The following is a 22,611-nucleotide window of genomic DNA, read 5'->3' on the forward strand; positions in this document are numbered from 1 at the left end:
TTTAAAGATACATATAATAATAAAAAATTATATATACAATATAATACGCAATTGGGACAATCACACATACACCACAACAGCTTTTACTGCTACATATAATTACATAATAAAGACAGGTTAATCTCAGGAAGGATCAGCATTGTAGGAATAGTTAATATTTTCATAAACAAATTTGCTATCTTGCCGATCGATACCACTTTTACAGAACAGTAAATGTGAAGCCACAGCTAGCAGCCAGTGAGCATAGCTTAGACTGCCAACAGGGGGAGCTAACCTGGTCCTGTCCAACGGTAACAAATTCAGACTACCCCACAGTCTAAATGAACAGTGTCATATCTCACTCCACAACAAAAACAAATAAAGTGTGATAATGACACATTTTTGGGTTTAAGGTGGAGTTGTTACTATTATTTACTATATCTTCTTACCTGACTCGTGGCAAGAAATTGAATAAGAGTATTTTCCGAAATGTTGAACTGTCCCTTTAAGCTCAGGGATCTTTTCCCTTTTTGCCCATTTGAAAAGGATTTTAAGTCCAGGCCTGCTGCATCTCATATGGGAGCTGTCTCGCCATCCAGCTTCTGGTAATCCATGCTTTACCTGCAGTGCCAGACGTTCACATGGGCATTAATGCTGGACATCATTTTTATGATTTCAGCCAAGAATGTTCTTATCCTTACAGTAAAAAGTTTTATTGCACATAACTCGCTCAAGCTGCAGGGCAAGTTTCAAAGATAATCTACAATCTTCAATTTGGGGCTGATGCTATAGCTTTAAAGATGGATGGCAGAAGGGGTGAGAGGGGGATGGAAAGAGAGAGAGGGGGAGGATGGGAAGCACAACCTCTCTGTCTCGCTTGCCGGCCACAAAAAAATGGCAGCCTGTTTGATTTCTTCCCATGGTCTCATCGGGGCCTGAGTCACTTCCCTGCTGAGCTTCACCACTGCTTCTCTTTGAAGTGTGCAGCTGGGATTTTCACACAAACTCAGTTCTGTGCGACACATGTACAGAAACACAAGTGCTCATGTCTCACACACACACACACACACACACACACATGCACACAGACACAGGATACACATATATACGGCTGAGAACTTAATTACTTCAGACAGCATGGGCACACTGCTTAAGAAAACTATGAACTTATTGCTGAAGCCAGTTTGGTGATTTGGAGTGTTTGTTGAGTAAAATGACACCAGCTCTGCTCTTACGCCATATTTTGTATCGTTTCCAATAATTCTTGCCTGAGACTGCTTGAGTGAGAAAGGATGTTATCAGTTCATCTAAGGTAGAGCTGTGCATCTTTATTTATCTCATGATGATGCCCATGGCTACTTTTTCATCAATGACTAAAAGCAGTCAGATAAATATGAACTCCCTTTTGATTATTTAAAAAGTGCATTAGAAATTAAAGTCAACATAAATGTCTTTACATTACAAACCAAAATAAATAACTAGTACAGGTCTAGCCTTTCTATATTTGTGTGTGAAACTGTTCCAGCCTCAGAAACCAAACTAATCCTTCTGCAGTGGAGCTTCAGCTTTTAGCAGCTGTCTCCTGCTCTGAGAAAGGACACTTCCTGAATGTAGAGAACATGACAAACATGACAGACATGAGACAGCAGCTCCTCCAGATGAAATCATCTGTCAGTCCTCTCTAATGTAATGAACCGTTACTGTTCCATCAGACCAAAGTCCAGGAATCACATGTTCTCACTAACATGTCACAGCAGCCTCACATCAGTTCTTGTCTGGCTGGGTTCACTGTTTCCTTTACAGTGGCAGCTGTTAGCCTCTCAGGGAGAAAACGGCTAACGCTGCTACATCCCATGTGTTGCTAACAGGAGGTCATTTTGAACTTTAGAACTTTATTGTCATTGTAATCGATTAAGCTGTGTCACTGCATTGATGCAGAACTGTCCACGTCCGCATCACGATGCATCGCAGAAACGATTATTTTCAACACCACTACTCCAAGGGTATCATTTCCTGTCACAATATAAGTGTCTGGACACTATTGTGGATCTGGGCAGTAACAAACGATAGGTCCTCTGGACAGAACTGTAGTTTAATTCCAGCTGCAGTGGAGCAGAGTGAAGGGAGATGAATGAACTACAGAGACCATCATCCTTTGCTCTTCGCTCCCTTCTTCTACAAATCAGTGAAGCTGGCGGATGCTGGTGTTGGAGGCGAGGGAGAACAGAGCAGAGAGAGACAAAGCCTTTGAAACTGTGGATGCTCCGGCGTCTTTAATCTGACGTATGGAAGCTTTTCAGTTTCCCTGTGTTATGAAATGAGAGAAAGGAGACGGAAACAGAAAACTATACGCAGACACAGTCAGACTGAGGTTATTGTTTATTATCCACTGATTTTTGAACTTTAAAATGAATGCCTTGTTCATTGTTCCATAAACAGGTTTTCTTCATTTGCCTTTTTTAAAAAATCTCATATAGTCATTCTCATCAGTTCTGATTGAATTGATTGAATTCTCCTCCACTGTACTTCTGATACTATCTTTAATCTGTTAGCATTTTGGGAGCGGTCACTGCAGGTGTGTCACGTTCATGTCTTTAGAGTATCTATGGAGAAAATGAGATGAGACCCTCTATCTTCTTTCTTCTTCCCCTCCTCCATCAGTGCCTGCTGTGAATAAGAGTGCACAGTCATCAAATGCATAGTCATCATACCTCTTTAGCCAATCGGTTCCAGGCCAGGTGATGGTGGGGGCGGGGGGCTCAGGTCCACAGAATGAGGTTCTTCCTCAAATGAGCTCTGTATTCATTGGTAATCCTTCCTTGTAGCTTGTAGCCTCTCTCCGTCCCTTCCTGGCAATCTGAAAATTTAAATTGGTTCTGCACCAGTCATAGTCAGAGGCTCTCCTTGTGCTCATCACTCACACTAGTGTAGCATATTACAGATAGTGGAGATGGACTAGATTATGTTGGCAGCCTCAGTGATATGTGTGTTCATACAGTGTGACTGTGTGTGTGTGTGTGAGGGATGAGAATATAGGCATGTTTTATTTTACTCAGCATGTTCATGAGGTGTGTCATCTGTACAGCAAAGGGCAACCAAGGTGAATTTAACAGCTGGCAACAACATGATATAAATAATCCCTACTGCAGCCAGACCTCATATAATATAATGTGCAATCCACTATATTGAAACTGCCTACAGGAGAGGAGTCTTAGAAAATTGGCCATCTGCCGGCAATTTGAATGTAAGTTAGTGGTTGTAGTCAGTCAGATGTTTCTTGTGTGTTCATAGTTTAATTTCCTCGTGTCAGGTGCCAAGTTAACCATGACTCAGTCTGACTTACAGTGCTGTGCCAGTGTAATCTCACATACACCCGATGGTGACAGGATAGGTCATGTTTGCCGGCTCAGATGGACAAGAAACATCTGACTTAATTAACTGGTGCGAGGTTTCACACTGGTTTGTGGTCTGATCTGGTTTGTTTTCACACTTTGTCTTGTGACGAAACCAGCTGACGTCTCTGCGCTCTGCTCTGCGAGGGGTGTTACAACATGAATGATGACTGATTGACGGTTTCATTTTAGATCGATGCTATGGGATCGCTGATCATTGAATCGATGTATTGATCTAGATCAATGGCTTGTTACACCCCACAAACTATAGGTTTGAAAATGCACTCGTTCCATTTGTTCAATCTGCACCAGACTGACTTAACTCCAGCTAAAATGAACCAAACTAACTGGTTTATTTAAACCAAACCAAACAGGAGGAAAGCGTCCTCTTCTCTGATCCAGCTCTAATTTTATTTGTGACTGGCCGTATTCCTTACATTTAGCACATGGACCATATGTGGTTATCCTAGTGTAAACAAAGAGGAAATGTGTTCCATTACTGTTTTGCCTATAACCCTGACATGTTTACTGTCAACATCATTATTTTACACTCAACTGCAGAATTATCTGCTTTCATCATATTGCGGAGCGTGGGCTGTTGATTCATGGGAGGATGCTACGTGACATCTCTCTGACTCAATATATTTAATTGAATTTTTGTAGTCCACAACAGTGTTACTGTAGTGTAGATGATTTACAGTGACAGATGTGACGTGTGCTTCAGTATTATAATAATAATCATATTTGTCCAGTACAGTATGCGTACAGTGCAGATGGGGGGTCGACACAGGTGGTGATTAGATCATGTTCAACTGCACCAAACACGTTTTAATGGTCTTTACTGAGTCACTGCCGACTATTTGCAGTGCAGCTAACCCAGAGAAGTAGATCACAGAGCTGTGAGCTGCTGAACCAAGTACAAAAGGAATTCAACACAACAACAGATGTGAATAAATTGTAAATCACCATAATCGTGTACCAGGAGGCCGCAAGAAATGGATGATGTCATTAGGGGCACAGCCGGCGCCTGGTCCCAGAACAGCCTCTCAGGTGGAATGAACTGCAGTCCCACTATTCCCCTGTCGAAAGGTAATGTAGAGTCCAATATCTACTCTCTTCTCAGAGGGGGAGGCTGCTTTCTTGTTGAATAATTGAGACCCAGATAAAAGACCAATGGTTTTGCATTAGACAACAGCGTGGCCTCATTGGCTCTCACTCTCTGTTAAAAGCTGTGTTTCTACACCTTTTGTACTGTCTGCGTTTTCCTTCTCAGTCTCTGTCTGACCCAGTGTCTCTCTCTCTCTCTCTCTCTCTCACACACACACACACACATTCTGCTTTTGGGGGGATAATTGTCTTCATAAATAATTAGGTGTTGGTGTTTCCCCGGCTAATAGCTTCCCTACTGTTTGGATAAGTTACTGATCGGACTGTCCTGTGAAAGATAAACAGAGGTAATGTGTAGGTTAAAGCAATGAGACCTCATCTGTTTCTCCTGAAGGTGAAAATGTGGTCATACAAACTTCCAATTGCTTGGCAGAAGATCTTATCGTCAACATACACATTCCCACCCAGCTCTTGTATCCAGTGATATCCAGTGTGTGGCTTATTGCTCAGGTCCCCTCACCCCTGTATCCTCTGCCAACAGGCAGGTCAGTGCACCGACACATGGCAGAGAGATTAGAGGTGCTGGTCCTGTACCACCACACACTCCTGTTAGAGGATTCCTTTCAACCCTCGAGCTGAATGCCAGGTCCACACTGGCCTTTGATGATGGCTTTGTGGCTTTATGTCCATAAGATATCATTCAACATGCCAAGGTAGAAGTAAGGATCAGACGCACAGTGAAGTGTGGTGAGAAATATCTTCTTTGATTTCTTCTTTGCTTTCAAGACTGTCCAAGTGCTGTTTTGGCACAGGTATTCATTATAGTTAGGGCTCCTTATGTTTGTTTTTATGTTCAGAAAGAAGCAAGTCAGTTGTATTTATTTTTAATAGAAATGATAAAATCAGATTAACAATACAGTAATAATACAAGAACCAAATAATAAAACCAGGTTAAAATTGGATTCAGAAAATAACATTTGCTTCTCAAACCTGCTAAAGTCTAACTGTGAGTTGATTTTTTTAATTACACTGAGAGATGGTGGAACATGATCAGCAGTTTATTTGCATTTTCCTCGTTATCTATCAGTGGAAGCTAATTCAGAGCAGTACCTCTAGACAACAGCTTTTATCTGACTGTGATGCTGAATGTGTTTCAAATTTTTAAAGCTGTGGGAACGTTTTAGAGAGAATGGCTGAAAACACATAATGATGAGCCCTAATTGTACCGTACAGCTTACATGCTGGATCTGAATGGAAAGTGAAAATGAAGTGTGCGCAATAATTGGCTCCAACTTGAGTATGATTAGCACTTACCGTGAAAGGTCACTCGTTGTGACGCGCTGAATAGGTCACCAAAGCCCAGGTGGTCATGGGTTTCTCGTTCCTCTACCACTTGAGGGTATGTCACAGTCCTATGGTGTCCTGGATTTGAGGTTGTCTGTGTCTGGGACAGTCTGCTGTACCCTCAGAAAGATATGGGGAAGAAGCAGACCTTCCTAACTCTCCTCGATTGTTCGTCTAACTCTGGGCCATGCTGTCTGCTAGCCTCTGGATGACTCCTCTATTGTCGGATAAAAGAGTAGGGGGAAGGAGGAAGAGCAGCTATCACGAGCTCCACATCAACACTGAACCAGACCGAGAGAGAGAGAGAGAGAGGGCCCAGGGTATAGAGATGTTACAATAGTCTATTCTTCCTGAAGAGGCACAGATTTTCAGTGAATGCAGCAGACTACATGTTCTGTGAATCAGTGGTGGTCAGCACAGTAGTTTTGGAGTGGTGTGCTCGGGGGCTGACGACAAAGTGGTGCAGGCAGGTGGGATGAACCAAAAAAAAGAAAAAGGGCTGGCTCTGCTGTGGGCCTGAGCTTTAACAATACTGGAGAGGAGCATGAGACGAAAGTGAACTCCATTTGAGATTACACATTCCCACCCAGTGCTGTGATGCAGCTACAGAGCACATTCAGCCTCACATATTCAGATTGTGCAATGATTTATGCCCAGATGTCCCCAGCTGGCAGGGTGCCTGTCAGCTCTGTCTGCATGAACTACCCAGGACTGTCTTCTGATTTGTGTCGTACCAGGCCTTGTGGCACTTTCATGCACCCTCTCTCTCTATCATATGCATATATATATATATGTGTGTGTGTGTGTGTGTGTGTATATGGTATAATGTAATATATATATATATATATATATATATATATATATATATAATATATGTGATAGATTATTTTGTTGTACTTGCTGCAAAATCTTAAATTTGATATATTCCATGTTACTGGTCGTAGGCTACTTCACTGTGAGCAGTGATTCATTATGTCTTGTTATATATCCCGTTACAACCCCCACCCCATCCTTGACCCCTCTCTGATATCACAAACTCCCATTTCTACTCTTCTTTTTCCTGCACCCAGTAAAACTGACAGCATGGTGACAACGTTGCGTCTGTCTCGCCTGTATGACAGAGACTGTATCTGCAGTTCCATCGCAGGTTATTGATCTTAAATACTGTACATCCAGACATTAAAAACATTTTTTGTTTAAAAAAGAGAACATCCATCATCAACCTCTGGATCAGACAGTGAAAACAGTTTTTATGTGGCTTGTGTTTTTGAACGGTTAGAGGTTGGAGGTTACTATGGTCAGAGTCCACTACATATTTTAGTGCAGTATGTTTGGATACCGTACAGTACTGGACAGAGATTCTGGTTGAAAATGAAAAGGTCATGATGAGAGATCTGTTTGACACTTAAACTCTGCATATTCTGTATTTCACAGCCTGTTTAGCCTCTGTATATCTGTATATACACATTAATACTGAAGAAGCTGTGGGACCAGTGTAGGTAGTCATTACACTCACATATGACATACTCAACTCTACTGGAAATGCAATAATGCTAGTGTCCCTATTAGCTATGGTTTAATATCTGTACTGCATCTAATTACATGGATTCCTGTTGTATATATATTTATTTATTTTATATTTTCCGATTATATGGTAATAATTTGTAATAAAATAAATAGTTACATGTTGTTCACTACTCCTGCCAACATTGCAGCTTGTTTTCAGTTTAGTGTGGATGCCTGTGTTGTAGCAGTGCTGTAGATGAGACTAATAGAAGAGGCAGGAATTTATTTTGGAGTTTGTGTAGTTTATTGTAATTTACTCTGTGTTTCAGCATGTGTGTTACGATGCTCCCATGTTCGGAGAAAACACAGGTCCTTAAGTGCAGCTCCCTGTTTTAGTCTCTGACAGCAAAGCTTTATGTGCCGTGCTGAAAACAAAAGCACAAAAACATGTATTTCCACCCCGGCTGTTAGAGCGCACCATCTCTCGTCCTTACACACACATAGTATGACATTTTTGGGCGGTTGCAGTGGCCAGAATCAGCCAGATCCCCTCGGGCTAAACCTTTCACTATATCCAAATTCTATTTTGAACAGCTGTGAGATATGTTTGAACTAATTTTTGGAGCATGTCATGTAGAGCCTGTATCAGTGTTTGTTTATGCTTTGTGGAATGAATGTTTCAGTTTTTCCATCTATATTGAAGATTTTAATCGTATATACAGGATGTTTTTAAATATTTACCTTTCTTATTTAATGTCGTAGCATCCTACAGATCACAGCAGTGCTGTAAAATATTTACAATCCTGATATTTGCTCCAGGTTTTGAGGATTTTTGGCGCACACATCAGGTCAACTCTCTTATGATGTTGTACATGCATGATACAAGATGTTGTATGTTGTATTTCTTCATGTATAATAGAATAATTCAGGGGGCTACTGAACATAGCTGGTGTTCACAATGACAGCTTGACTTTTAGAGGGAGAGACTCTGAACAAAGACTCATATGATGTGGTTATACCGTGGTTAATGAAAGCACATTGAACTGAACATTGAACAATACAAACCACCTACGCTGGCTTTTCAAAGAAAATCCATCAAAAGGCTTCAGGGCCTGTGCCTCTCTCCCCACCGGTAGAACATTAAAATAATTGCCAACAATTATTATGATTGGGTCCAGTGAGTTTGCTAAGTGACTGACAGGTTTTTGTTGTTGTTGTTGTTGTTGTTGTTGTTGTTTTTACTGTTGATTTTACTGTTGAGAAAATGGATTCACTATTAAGAAATATGTCAGTGGTGTTCATTTCTCAGTCAGATTAAGGGCTTAACAAACTGAAACACTCAGTGCTTATAGTGACTGCTTATTCCTTCTTTTCCCTTTGAAATATGATATACTATCTAACATAATTTTGTGTATATAAGTGCGCTCCATTCCCAATCAAACTGTCAAATACGAACTCAGAATCAGTTTTTGACAACACTTAAACACGTAGCAGTTTGGAATGTCCTGTACTCTATCATCAAATATTCTTATTTTCTTTCTTGTGGAGAGTTAGAGAAGAAGATTGATGCCACTCTCATATACGATAAATAAAAAGCTTGTTTGGCTCAGCACAACAACTAAAGCTGTGAGAAACAGAGAGGCTTGCTCTCGGCTTTCTAATTAGTCTATTATATCTTGTTTGTGTAGTTTCGATGTTAATCTTTTTAACTGTCTGGGTGCAGTGACTCCCTGGTCACTAGTAAAGACACCAGGAGAATCACTGTTGTCAGCCAAGTAGTCTTGAAGTAGAATCATTTGCATTTATTTTATCAGGATAAACCAACTTTTAAGTGTCACTGGCATTTTCCATTCATCTCTTCATATATAGAACCAGTGCTGGGTTTTCCACACGGACCTGATCATTAAAACTGGAGAAAACACTGAATAAAGTAGTGTCATGTTAAAAATCAGAGTGGGACATCAGCTGCTGACGTTAATGCGAATGTTAGTGTATCTGCTCATCTTGTTTTTATTGTGGGATTCCTTCAGCGTTCATCGTTCAGAAGGTTTTTACTGGGAGCTGAATTATCCACAGAGGCCTCTTCTCTAAAAAAAGGACGAAATAATTAAAATCTGTTAAAATAACACTGAATAAAGCAGTTTAACATTATCCACAATTATAAAACCCTGCCAGCGTAACATGGAATAGCATGTACCAGTGCCGCAGATATAAATGGATTCCCAGTTAACCAGTGAAATGGATAAGTGCCCTGTAACCTGCACTCTCATGACACTGTGGCACGTGGGTAGTCATCGCTGCTGTAATCAAACATTGCCAATATCAGACATGTGACTGATGAAAGGCCACACCACAGTCTGATGTATTTAAATTCAGCAGACTAATCTAGTGCGGATGGTTGACTGATGGAGTAGCCTATGGCTTCTCACAGGACCTATGAATAATTTAACAGAGACCCAAGTTTAATAGGCTCCATTATAGAAGAGGAGGAGGGGTAGAACTTGTGGTATTTGTTTACCAGGCCTAGGTCTTACTGTAGTTCCAGCTGTTGCATTGATATTTTATTTTCTCCCTCTGATCTGATTGAGACATTTTGCCACAAATGTCACAGCACTCAGAGTCATAACTCAGTCAAATAAAAACACAGACGGTATAATCAGGAGAGCGCTGAAAGAAAAGAAATCACATGCTGCTTTAAATGTGATGATCAAAAAGTTTAGACTTCCTTCATGATCAGATGAAGTGTGGTGTTTGTACAGTGGAAACAGGAACTGCTAGTAGTCAAAGCAACATGACTTTACCATGTGCAGATTTCCAAAAATATAAACAGCTAGGCTCACAAGCTCCATCTATCTATCTATCTATCTATCTATCTATCTATCTATCTATCTATCTATCTATCCTTTCATCCCTGCTCTGTACACCAAGTGTCACAAAAAGAAAACATCTCTCCATCTCACCTATAGCTACATTACCTCTGCTTCAGATTTTCGCTCGGGCACACAGAGATTCATGTGTTCCTTCATCTGCTGGCAGCGGCGTATTCACTGGCACTGACTGATTTATACACAGGATTAAGGCAGAAACACTCACACACAATACACCTTGGCTACCTGGTGTTCAGTGGTCGTTGGTGAGGGAATGGAATCCAGCCAGAAGCTACTGTAGCGCTCTGACATGCTGAGTTTAAAAATTCATTGCTGTATAAGCCACATAGACTGTAACATAATATATGTCATGTAGACTGGAGGGGGGTTATTGTGTGTATTTTGTCCCTGAATGTGTAAAGAAAGAAAATAGAAAATAAAACTTTAAGAAGACTGATTTTGCAGTTTGAAGTGGGAGATACTGAGATGGGCCATTTTCAGCCTAGTTCCACATGCAACCACTTCATTTTCCTGACCTGATGCATGCCAAGTGGCTCGAAAGATCAAGAGCAGAATCTCTTATCAGAGCCATAGAAACCAAAAAGCAGAGGAAACTATTAGTGCTATAAAAGGAGACATCTGTAGGCTATGGACAACTGTTTCTTCATCATATATTTAGAATGTCTGACTGCAGTAGCAAGTAATATATTTTTTGCATATAACATAAAGTATCTATGTTCAAATTACTGTAATAGGGAAAATTAATTTGATCCATTCTGCAATTCTATTTTCAGAATGAATTAATAGTAGACCTAAAATGTTTTCGTATTGAGCCATTTTCAATTTAGTGAAATTGATTCAGAAGATATTTAGAAGGAAAGCTCAACAAAACAGTCCTGACAAGTTTCATTTTGTGGCCACGGCTGCGTTTTGTTCCCCGTTTAGGGATCTTACATAACCAAATAAAGATCTATAAATGAGATGAGCATTTTGTCTATTTCTTTTCATCATGTCTGTGCAGGATGCAGCATTCATTCATTTCTATCTGAGAAACAGAAAGGTCACAGATGTATCATTGTCTGTTTCCCTGTCAAAATGCCCCCTGAGGTTGTCATGACACCAGATACTAAGTACAAAGCCTGGTCTTGCTTTTACCCCTCTCTGAAATATGATGCTTTAGCACCGTGTTGCAGCCCACACGTATGAATATTGGCAGCGATGTATCACTCTGCACACATATCCATCATGCTTGGTCTCACAGTAAATCAGGGTAAGTTAGGTCACTGGTTGACTGGTTGTTGACTCTGTAGTACAGGGTGAGCTGGGACCTGGGCTCGATGCTGGGTCAGGTCCCATTAAGATGACTTTAGCTCATCTCACACATTTCAACGACAGTATCCAAGGTCAGAAAGATGAATAGATATTTCAGCTGTGGATTTGGCTGTGATTGGTGCGCACACACACACATACATACACACACACACACAGGTTAGTGCTCCTCCTATAGATCATGTCTTTCAAAAGGTAATTTGTACTTTTTATGTTCTTAATTCTGATGTGTCAAAGTCAGTAATTCCTCTTCAAATAGGTTATTTTTCCTGTAAATGTAGTTTAAATACAATATTAAAACTAAGTTTATTTTTACTGTTAAACTTTTTAGACATTTTATACAAACTGTTTTCATTTTTCAGTGTTGTGTGAATATCAAGTAGGAGTTATTAGACCCTATATAACTGCAAAAAAAAAAAAGAGCCTTGTATTGTCAGTAACACAAGAGGTAACGCTGCCACATGAAGGGCATTTTGATTGTGATTGTGCCAAATAACCCACTGTTCACTACCTGGGAGGCATGTTTTTCAGCTCAGAGGTACAGAGATTTGATTGAGATTGTTAACTGTTAATGGGTGTAACATAATAGGCTTTGGTCTCAAGGTTTATTTCATATGAAACAGTTAAAAAATCACCACATTAAACTCAGTTGTTGATGTTAGTGGAGGTGGACGACTGGAGCAGGTCTCTGGCACAATAAACACTGCTGAAACAGAATATAGTTACTGTTTAATTAGAGTGCATTTTTAATGCTGCTGCTTGTACTTTGACACCATCAAACCAACACAAACACACACGCACACACACACACACACACACGCAAACACACAGTCTTGGGTAGGGAAGGATCCCCTGCTGAAATTCTCTGAAGCCTCTACTGATCTTTTGAGAGACACCCGTCCAGTCCTCAGGTCCACTCAGCTCTGCTCCTCTCACAGTGCTAATCTGGGAGTTATACCCTGGATCTGCCGGGGTAAGCCGTAACATCCCAAGGCTCCTGGAAATACACCTGGCCACCTGAAAAACAACCTCTAGGGGAAATATCCCAACATGACAGCTTTTATTCTGCTTCATCTACCCCATGGAGTTCACAGAGTCGTGCCAGGTCTCCACATCCCAGCAGGAGTGAAGAGACCTGGCATGACTCCATGCATCTTCCATGTGCAGGAACCCAGACAGGGACAATCCTTTTGACCATCTGGCATTTGAGGCAGAGTGCACTCTTCTGGCTAAGTCTGCAAAGGGACTGTATCTTTCTTTCTATAGAAAGACTCATTTTGATCAAAAAGCCCTCTGATATCCAACTGTGTCCAACTGACTAACACATAAAACCTCCAAAAATATGTGAATATCTTTGAACCTTGCAGCTAGAATACGTCCATGCATGGCCTGAGGTTCTAGAAAATCAAAGTATTATACAGCACATTGGATACTTAACATGGTTGATTCAGCTCTGCAGGTAAACCAGCAGAAAAGATACACCTCTAACATACAGCCCATGCCCCTTTGTAAGAATTTCAAACACCCACGCTGTAGTATTTATTCATTCATGTCTCTGTGGATAACATGAAAAACATTCAGCCGCTGTGGTTACTTAACAAAGGTCTCACAAGGTTGCCCTGTGAGCCACATCAAGAATAAGCCTGTTGTCAACTTGAAGGTAAAGTGGGAATTACATGAGTAATGTCACCATAAGACACAGGAAACATCGTCCAGGCATTTATTTTTAGTAGGCTGGACTACTGAAGAGTGACTTTATAAGTTTCTGTTTGAGTTTTAAACCTAAGAAAATAAAGTAGAGTTCTCACACCAATGCACTGGCTATATCTGGTTCAAAGGATTGCTTTTAAAGCACTATTACTTCTTTAATAAATGGTTTAAAGCCAGAGTACCTATAAATCTGTGATGACTGTTCAGACCTCTCCGATCGACTGGGACTGGTTTACCCAGTGTTCCAGCTGTTGAAACAAAGCCTAGTGAAGCATCTCTTAGTTTCTTTTGACCTCATCTCAGAACAAACAGTATCTGACATCTGCTCCAACACTTACAAATCAAGACTAAAAACTTTTCTCTCTGCCACTGCTTTTTGTATTAAATTTGGGCCTGTTTGTTTCTGCCCTGTAAACCATTATATAACACTTAGACATCGTTTTTATCCATTTGTATACGTCATGTAAAACACTTTAAATTGTCCTATTTGTTCGTGAGGTGCTACACAAATACACTTTGGCTTGCCTTGATTGTCAAATTTAAGAAGTCAAATGTAAGTTAAATGCTTAATTGGTCTCACTTTACTTGAGATAAAAGTACAAGCCACTTCATTTAACTGCAAAAACATATAATAGGAAAATATGTCTGGGAGTCACTTGGCTTTTGTTATTGGTAAATGTTAGAATTAGGGTTTTGTTAAAAAAAACTCTGGGTATAAAAGTCCCAGTAGCAGCCACTAGAAACCATTATACCACTGATACTCAGTTGCTTTGGTTTTCAACCTGCTGACCAACTGAAACTGGCATCCTTAATATTCCTCATCCTCTGTATAAAAACAAACAGGCTGCATGTTCACGTAGAACCCCACTCTCTGTTTATCTGCTTCAGAGCAGCACACACAGTCTGAAATAACTGAGCAGCACAGCTCGGCTGCAGCAAACAGGGGGAGACAGAGGGCTTTGCGACCATTCATCACCACTAATAGGTCAGAGTTTACAACCTGACGTCGGGCATACATCATCGGTCAGACACAGGGACCAGGGGAAAATGGAGGAAGAGCTATGACGGTGCAGGAGGAGTCTGGAGAGATTAGATTATATGATGTCAGCCGCATTCAGTGGCAAACTAAATACAAGAACATCTAAAAGAACTGGCACACTTCGATTCTATTTTAGAGTCAGTCCCACCAAGGACTAGAAAGCAGACTGGACTGAGGTGGATGAAGTTCTAAGCAGTTTAAGGTTGGAGGAAGAAGGTTTGCCAGGCTGCAGGTTTCTGCAGGAATATTTAGAGTATATACATTAAACTCCTGGGATTGCTTCAGGAAGAGTTTGACCATGCGTCATTCATGTTTAAGCTCCTCCTGAAGCAAACCCAGCTCGACAGTATTTCTCACCTGCTGTGGCCTGTGGCTTTTCTTCAAAGTGCTGTCCATCTCTTCTTTTCTCTGCTGTTGAATCAGCTGAACATGAAGCTGAACATGGCTCTACCAAACCCAATTCCCATTAAATCTGTCCTCTGCTCTCCATCTGTGCCACTCAGACAATGCAAATCTGAAAAGGTAAACTTGACAACAGTCTGTGTCTGCGAACCCAAACATTTTCTATGAGTTTAAAATTTTCTGTTTGACTGGAATCCTCAGAGGGAAGATCACAGAGGGATCCATCCTGACAGGGGACCTTTTTTCAGCTCTGCGGATTACAGATTCTCTGTGTTGATGATTGGCGGAGCCCAGCTCGTGTTGACATCCAGGCAGGTGCCTGCCTGTCATTAAGGTTTAATAAGACTCACCACACAGTTCCTCATTAATAGCTGCCCACAGGGCACACTCAGGACCTTTGCATAGAAAGGGGAGAGAGCAGCAGAGAAGAGAGGGTGGGGTGACTTGAAAAGAGGGAGACACTTTCATATGGCTCTACTGATAGAATACTAATAAAGCTGGACACATGTTCACATGTGCACACACACTACCCATTTGTAAGCCTGTACAGTCCTCCTCTGAACTTGACTGCACTGCGAAGCAATCTACTGCCTGTGAAATTCGAATTCAAACGCCAACCAATTACTTCAATTCAAAGGAAAGAGTTTGAGACTCTCAGTCTAAATATTTGAGCTGAGGAAGCGAGTGGAGTTTTGGGAGTAAACACATTCTCTGTGTAGGCCTGATAATGTCAGGAGTGTGTGTGTGTGTGAGTGTGTGTCGTGCATGCACAGGACTGAGGACTTAGAAATAACTCAAACACTAAATCAAAGGAAAGAGTTGTAAATCTACCCTCTAGATACTCACTAACTGCTGAACTCTAAAAAACATCAACCACACAGCTCCTGAAGCCAGCAGTACCAAAACTGTTTTTGTTGATCCTGTTCATGTGCATGAATCTAGGAATGCCGGGTGTTTTCTAATCCCTAAAAAAATAACACAAAAACAAAAACAAATCTGATTGTTAACCAGCTCCTGTGCTTCCTCTGTTGTTTTAGCGTGAGCAATTTATTTGTCTTTTATAACAAAAATGCTCAACACTCACCTTATATAACCTCCAATATAAAACTCTGCTGTTGCATTGCTGGGGAAGCTTTTTGGTGATGTATGTGCTCTGAGAAACCATCTCTGATTGTAGGGTGGAGTGTTTTAGGTGTAAACACAGCACAGACATTAGAGTTGAAGGGGAAGCACTTAAAAGGTTCTGCTGTTCAGAGGCTGAGATCCGTGAAGGGTAAAAACATGTTAGGCAGGTGAAGTGTAATAAAGACAATTGAAGGTATGCACATGTCCTGGTTGACATTCTGATGGGAGGGGAGCAAAGTGTGAGTAACCCTGTCACCTTTTTTTTCATAGTCAGAAGCAGCTACATCTCCTGTGTGAGCTGATGTTTCACAGATGGTTTGGGGATTCATTCCCTTCAAATAAGTCAGCAAGGGAAAGGAGAAGGAGTTAGATTTGTGATAACACACACAAAAGGAGAAGTTGATTATTATAATAATCAACTCCCTTTGATTATTATAATAATCAACTTCTACTTTTGTGTGTGTTATGTTCAGAATTTATTATATTCTGAAGACAGTTTTTATAAGCAGGACTGCTCTGGGTGACCAGCAGAAAGCTGAAAAATCTGGCCAAACTGCTTGAAAAGGCAAGGGATATGTTTTGGCAAAGTTGCCACATTAGTCAACTCAGTCACCTCCTCCACAGGAAATGTAGGGTCTGCCAAGTACATACTTAGCCAGATCTGAGTAACTGGCAACAGGAAACTGGACTTGAATGCAGACACGGGTCTAACATGTGCAGGTTGTGGTTTTAAAAAACGTTTTTCATTAACGTTTTACCACCAACTGTCCAAATTCACAAGGGTCGTACAATCAAAGCTGGTTATTTAAATGTAGGCAGACCTCCTCCTAAAGTAAAGTGGATGTTACAGGGTTAAAAAGACATTAAAATAAAGACATTATGCTCAATGTATCAGCGAACAGTTGCCTAATTACACAGCCACCAGACATGGAGCAACATTAGCATTCATTTATAGTCACGTTTCTGGCAATGTTAAAAGCAATATACACTCCTATTACCTCTGGCTTTGTCCTCACCAGCTTCTCAGGGTAAATATCTTGCTCTTAATCTGCTAAATGTTCCTCTGTTTGCCAGATAAAGCCCAGTATGTTAAGGAATTATGTCCCTATTGGATGAAGCTGCACTTCACTGTTTGTGTCTAATGCAGACATTCAGTGCCAGTGATGTAGTGTGGCCCTTATCTAGTGAGGCGGACAGTAAAGGTGCAGCCATCAGAGTGGTATATAGGTGTTTAGCATAGACACAGACCTGCAATTAACGTCTGTGTTTTCATTAACTTGTGACATATTGATGCTTTTGTCTGGTGATAGGGTTGGATAGTCAGTCTGCCACGTGGTGCTGGGTAGGTAGCGTACAGTGGGTTTACAAGATATTTACTTTTTTGTTGAAAACAGCTGCCTGCAGCTGGTGGATATGAGAGCAGTGAGACTGAACCAAAACAGAAAAGTTACAGGCCGATAATTCCCTGTGGGTTTGTCGCTCAACATGGCCTCACACTAAGCAGCAAACACAAAGACAAGCTTCAGAACACATTTACAAACCTACTGTACTGTATGTCAGTGTACTTACTAAACGGTGCTAGCACAGACTGTCTACTGTATGTTCATAGAGTCTGACATGGAAGAAGATAGCATCATATACAGCACAGACAACAGTACATAGCACTCTGTCTGCAGGAGGTGAGCTCCTGGCTTATTCTAGGCTGATGCATCTCTTTCTCCCTTCACCTCTTCAGCAGTCTCTTCTCCTTCCTCTACTCCCCAGTCTTCTTTTGTCCTCGAAAAAACATTGAAAAACAGAAGAAATTCTGACAGGGACATATTATATGCTATTGAAAAAACAAATAAATGTCTGTAAATAAATAAATAAACTGCACTGAGACTTCCTTTAATGCACGGGGCTTTAGTTTATTCAGGGAACGGACAATAGATGTAACGTTGTCAGACGGAGTAGAGACCGGAGCAAACAGTGTGTGTGGGCGTGTGTGAATGACAAACCAGAAAGTGCTTGTTTTTAAAATGTCCTCTCCATCTCACAAACTGAGTAAAATATAGTGCGATGCCAGTGCTGCTGGAAACATATGGGCATCACATTTTGAGCAGGCTACAGAGAGCAGATAAGAGAAATGTCACACACATAGCTCACCTGAAAAGGCCAATGCTGTTTCATCGCACTTTTCTTCAGATCAGACCCTCATAACTGCCGTTATTTCCACAAAAGCCAGTATATCACTGTGCTCCTCCTTAACCTTGTATTTACTGACAAATTATTTTGACTTGTTGTGAGGTTTTATGCCTCACTCTGTTTGAATCTGAGCTTCAAAAACCCATCTGCTCCTGTTTATTCTTTCATCTAAAAAAATTCTGTTATTATATTTCTAATTATAGAAAAGTTTGCATGAATAAAAAAATGAGAGCAAATTTAAATCTCTCCATTAAATCTGTAGCCACACAGTGACGACCTCACTCAATCGATATTTTCTTCTCCCTATCAGTTCCAGGCGAGCGAGCATGGTAGTGGCATACTATTAGGTTATTACAAAAGCAAATCAGTCAGCAGAATTAATTTTCCTGAAAAATATGAGTCTGGCCAAAGGGAATTAATAACCATTGCAGGAGCATGTAGATGCTGAATTTTCATCACTTTTCCCCAGCCATTTGTACACATGTGTCTGTCTGCTTTGATGATGGCTGGCTGTTGTTTATCATGAGAGATGTTCTCTTCAGTGGGCATCACAATGACGGTGAGTTCTCGAACAGAAATTCTCTTGGAAGTCTGATAAGCATGTTGTCTGCCAGAGGGGACAGAGATATAAATATTCAGGTGCAAATTTACACCTCAAGATGGAATGTATGTTGTGTAATTGCACGTCATGAAAGACAGTTCACATATATGTGTGTCAGTGAACTTCAGAAGTCTTTGCTGTTGTGTGGAGAATCTGTGTGTGTGTGTGTGTGTGTGTGTGTACTGTAAACCATTTATGTGCTTGATCAAGATGAATGTCTTTATCTATCCTCTATCTACAAAGACAAGGGGTGATCAAGCGTGGAGTTGTGATGTGTGGGGCGATGAAAAGCTCGTATGTTCTTCAGGGTGCAGTGATGCTGAGAGCGACTGGAGAGTGGTGGGTTTAAAGGGCCTGAAACGGCACAGACAAAGCACAAAGTGTCTGGTTAAAAAAACATCTTAACCATTCACAGAAGCTGTCCTCTGGTTTCACAGTTGCACAGAGCCAGTGTTCTGGGGTTAAATTCTGAATCTTTATTTATTCAGCTGGCAAGCACTGAAATTTGAAATGGCTTTTGAAAACTCTATTATGAAAGTATAGTGTTGGTTCTCAGTTGTGAGGTTACAATAAGCACTGTAAATATTCAGCTTTATTTTCTTATTTGCTTTATTTTAACACTCATAATGTAAGGCCCCAGATGATTTAATCCTAAACACAGCCCTGTGTGACACCAGGTCTAACATGAACCCTGACCAGCGCCGTAAATATTCATAAACTCCTCTTTCACAGTATTGCAAGAATCACCTGAAGCTCAGTGGCTGTTTCACTGGTGAACAAGTTAAATTTTTAGTAGAAGGCTGCATTAATTAAAGGACTATTTTCCTGAAGCAGCTGGACATTGTCATTTATAGAAAATTCTGATTTGCTGGGGACTATTTTAGCTGTGTACATATATGTGGTGGTAGTGAGGACAGAGTACATAGGATCCACTCAGTAGAAACAGTAAGAAAAATACTGCATTAGACCTGTGTTTTACATGTGTGTTTACTGCATGTGTTTGGGCATTTGATAAAATGATAGCTGCAGGCACATGTATGTGTAAATATGCTAAAACATGCAGAGAAATCTAAAAAAAAAGTCTGAGACTAAAACAGCTGGACTCCTGATTTCCTGCACTGTGGTTTAAAAAGTAAAATAATCTGTTTAATAGGTCTTATCTTATCTGTGGAGAAGGTAATTGAGGTCAGGTAGTGTGGTGTCGTCAACATCTCCACTCTGCAAGTGTCCTCGCTTTCTCCAACTTCAAACACTGACTATCAGACTATGAAACACAGAGTAGAAAGTACTGTACCTGAGGTCAAACACATTAACCGAATGGGAATATTACTATGCAAGCTGCATAGTAACTAATGTTTAGGCTTCGGGGATACTACAGGGCTTTCTGATTAAATGTGCTCATGCGTTCTGTCCCTGTTTCCATCATACAGATGAGGACTTAGTTAATAAGAATGCAACACCACTCTCTCACTGTTACTGTGGGTAGTGTGAGTGGGACAAAAGCAAATTTGCATTCGACAGTGGCAGATGTTGTCATATGCTTAACTTCACTTAATCACCTCTGCACAGTCATGAAAAAATATTCTTTCTGTCTTGATCAAAGAATGACACCTAATGTCCCCCGAAACCAAGAGGGCCACTTCTCTTCCTTCCTCTCTGCGGGAATTATTTGTCTCTCATGTCTTTCACTGTAGCTATCACATATTTCCTGAACCCAGACACCTAACTAGAGAAAGATTTAATGACTGCATTTACATACATGCAGTCTGTATTGATCCACCTCAGATCCCACACAGTCAGCAGATTCTGAATCACCACCATCAACATTAATGTCATAACATGCCAGTTTTAGAGACAGGCCTGTAATGGCGCCACAAACAACTGTAATAGCACACTTAGCTTTTAGCTATTGTGCGTACAAAACAACAGTGTTGTCATCAGCTCCCATGGGGATATACTGTATGTGAATCTTATTCTGTATGTTGTAAGGATTTTTATTTGTCCAGTTAAGTTTGTTGTGCTGAATATAATTTACAAATTGCATACTGATTATGGGAAAGAGAATGTCCACTATTATTAGTTAGTTAGTCTGAATTTTTGCTGCCTTTGAAGTTGATTTTATTTTCTTACCCCATAAAAAATTAAATATGTTATGGAGCCGAGCTCCTCTTAAAGCTTCAGAAAATCAAATTAATCACTGCTATGTGAGAATTAGAGTTTATGACCAAGCCAATAGAGGTGAACCATGTCTGTAATTGCCATATAATACTGAAGCATGACTTGTTGGAAGTGAAATGTGAAAACTGCCTTGCCATCATTTTCTCCCTCATATATGTGATTTCATGCAAATGTTCTAAACCCTTGGAAAAAGAAGTAATGGCTCAGTTTGTATAATGACTTTTTATGCCACGTTTCACTGTTAGAGATAGGAGGAGGCTCAGAGGTAGGAAATCCTGTATATACAGCACGTGTTCAAAACATTTAATGCTGATTTTCTACATGAAATGTTTATGTTAGAATAACAGTGGTTGACGGGTGCTGGTCCTGACTGTAGAGATAAACTGTTGTTGCGTTGTTGACAGACCCTGGTGATGTCTTTCCAGATGGTCTCAGTTTTTTGGCATTACGCCACGCTGAATCTTCCACCACAGCAGCTGAAGTACAATATATTTGTGTTGTGGTACTCAAAGCATCAAACAGTTACACTCATAAAACTCATCAGCAGTGTTTCACAGTAAGGCCTCGGTTATGCATGATAAACTGTAGATCTTGGTGTCAACAGACCTCTCTGTTCAGAATGGAAACAAATACTGTAGTCATCAATGTAAACTGTTCACTGCGAGTTCTGGGGATTAGTTTTTCTGTACCACAAACAGAACTCCATGCAGCTCCATCGTATTAGAGAGGTGGTAGAAGTGTCTGAAGGACCTTGCCAAACAAAATTATTTTGCTCAATTCCATTAAGTGGGAAACTGTAATTTTATTTTGTGAACTAAGTTACCTGACTCAAGGTCAGTACGCTGACATGTTGTGTTTTAACAAAAAAGTTTAGATTTCCTCCATTAAAGTTGTAAAGCTAAAACATTTTTAATAACAGCAACATGTACAAAAACATGTCATACTCGTCTAATTCCTGTCTCCTACATGTGTCCAGATCTCATGAGAACGTCCTGTGCACTGTGGTTGTTTAGTCAGATGCGTACGTTTTAAAAAATCTCTCCATCTCTCCTCTGGTCAATTTATCAGGTTGCCCGCTTGTGTCAGGCTGTCGTGTGGCAGCGGACTCGTGAATGACTGATGACCGTCTGAGGTGTGTAGAGAGGGAGGTGCTGCCAAGACAGACCCCTCCGTGGCAGAGGCAGTCGTCGTGCACGTCAATCAGAGCTCCCTGTGACCTTGTGTCAAATTAAACAGCTCCACCGCTGTAAGACACAGGAAACGCAGCAGAGGCCTTTTCACCAATGGACTCCAGAGCCAGAGGTAAGGGCTCCGTCGTCCTTCCCAACCCACATCACCGTTACGTCACATATCACAAACATATTAAGATATCCATCCACAAATCAGCCATGCCTCTACTCATTTAGTTAGCGGCGAATTGAAAATTGAAATTATGGCTTTAGGCTACCACCCTGATAGCAGTAATTAGCTGTCAGAACCACACATTCAGCTGTTTCCTGATGAAAACCTGTCACTTTAACCAGCACAAGAATCACCTTGCCAAATTGTATATATTATACCATATTCTGTTCCATGAGTTATGGTAGTGTGTATAACTACTGTTTATCACAGGGCTACTAAAGGATTATCACTGTAGTTGTGATATAACGTTAACATAAAGAAGACAAGGTGAGACAGAGACAGAGGAGGAGCACGAGGCTTTTAAAGCTCCTTCTAACATCAGTGTTACACTGCAGTCAGTGGTGTCAGGAGTGGAGTGGGATGATCTCAGCGCTTTCACATTAAATTTGACAATAAGCCAGAATTAACTGTCAGATATAACACAGACTGTTACAGATGGACGCAAAA

The 22,611-nt window shown here is 40.7% G+C and overlaps 1 long non-coding RNA gene across 1 annotated transcript in view; it reads left to right on the forward strand.

Moving 5' to 3' along the window:
- LOC127143093 (uncharacterized) overlaps window positions 1–22,052 on the forward strand; it is a 65,768-nt gene extending 43,716 nt beyond the window's left edge. Inside the window, exon 4 of the long non-coding RNA XR_007814279.1 lies at window positions 21,832–22,052. This is a non-coding gene — a long non-coding RNA (uncharacterized LOC127143093). The remainder of the gene's footprint in view (window positions 1–21,831) is intronic.
- The last annotated feature ends 559 nt before the right edge of the window (window positions 22,053–22,611 follow it).

Source organism: Lates calcarifer, linkage group LG12 (assembly GCF_001640805.2).
Source record: "Lates calcarifer isolate ASB-BC8 linkage group LG12, TLL_Latcal_v3, whole genome shotgun sequence".
Classification (NCBI taxonomy): Eukaryota; Metazoa; Chordata; class Actinopteri; family Centropomidae; genus Lates; species Lates calcarifer.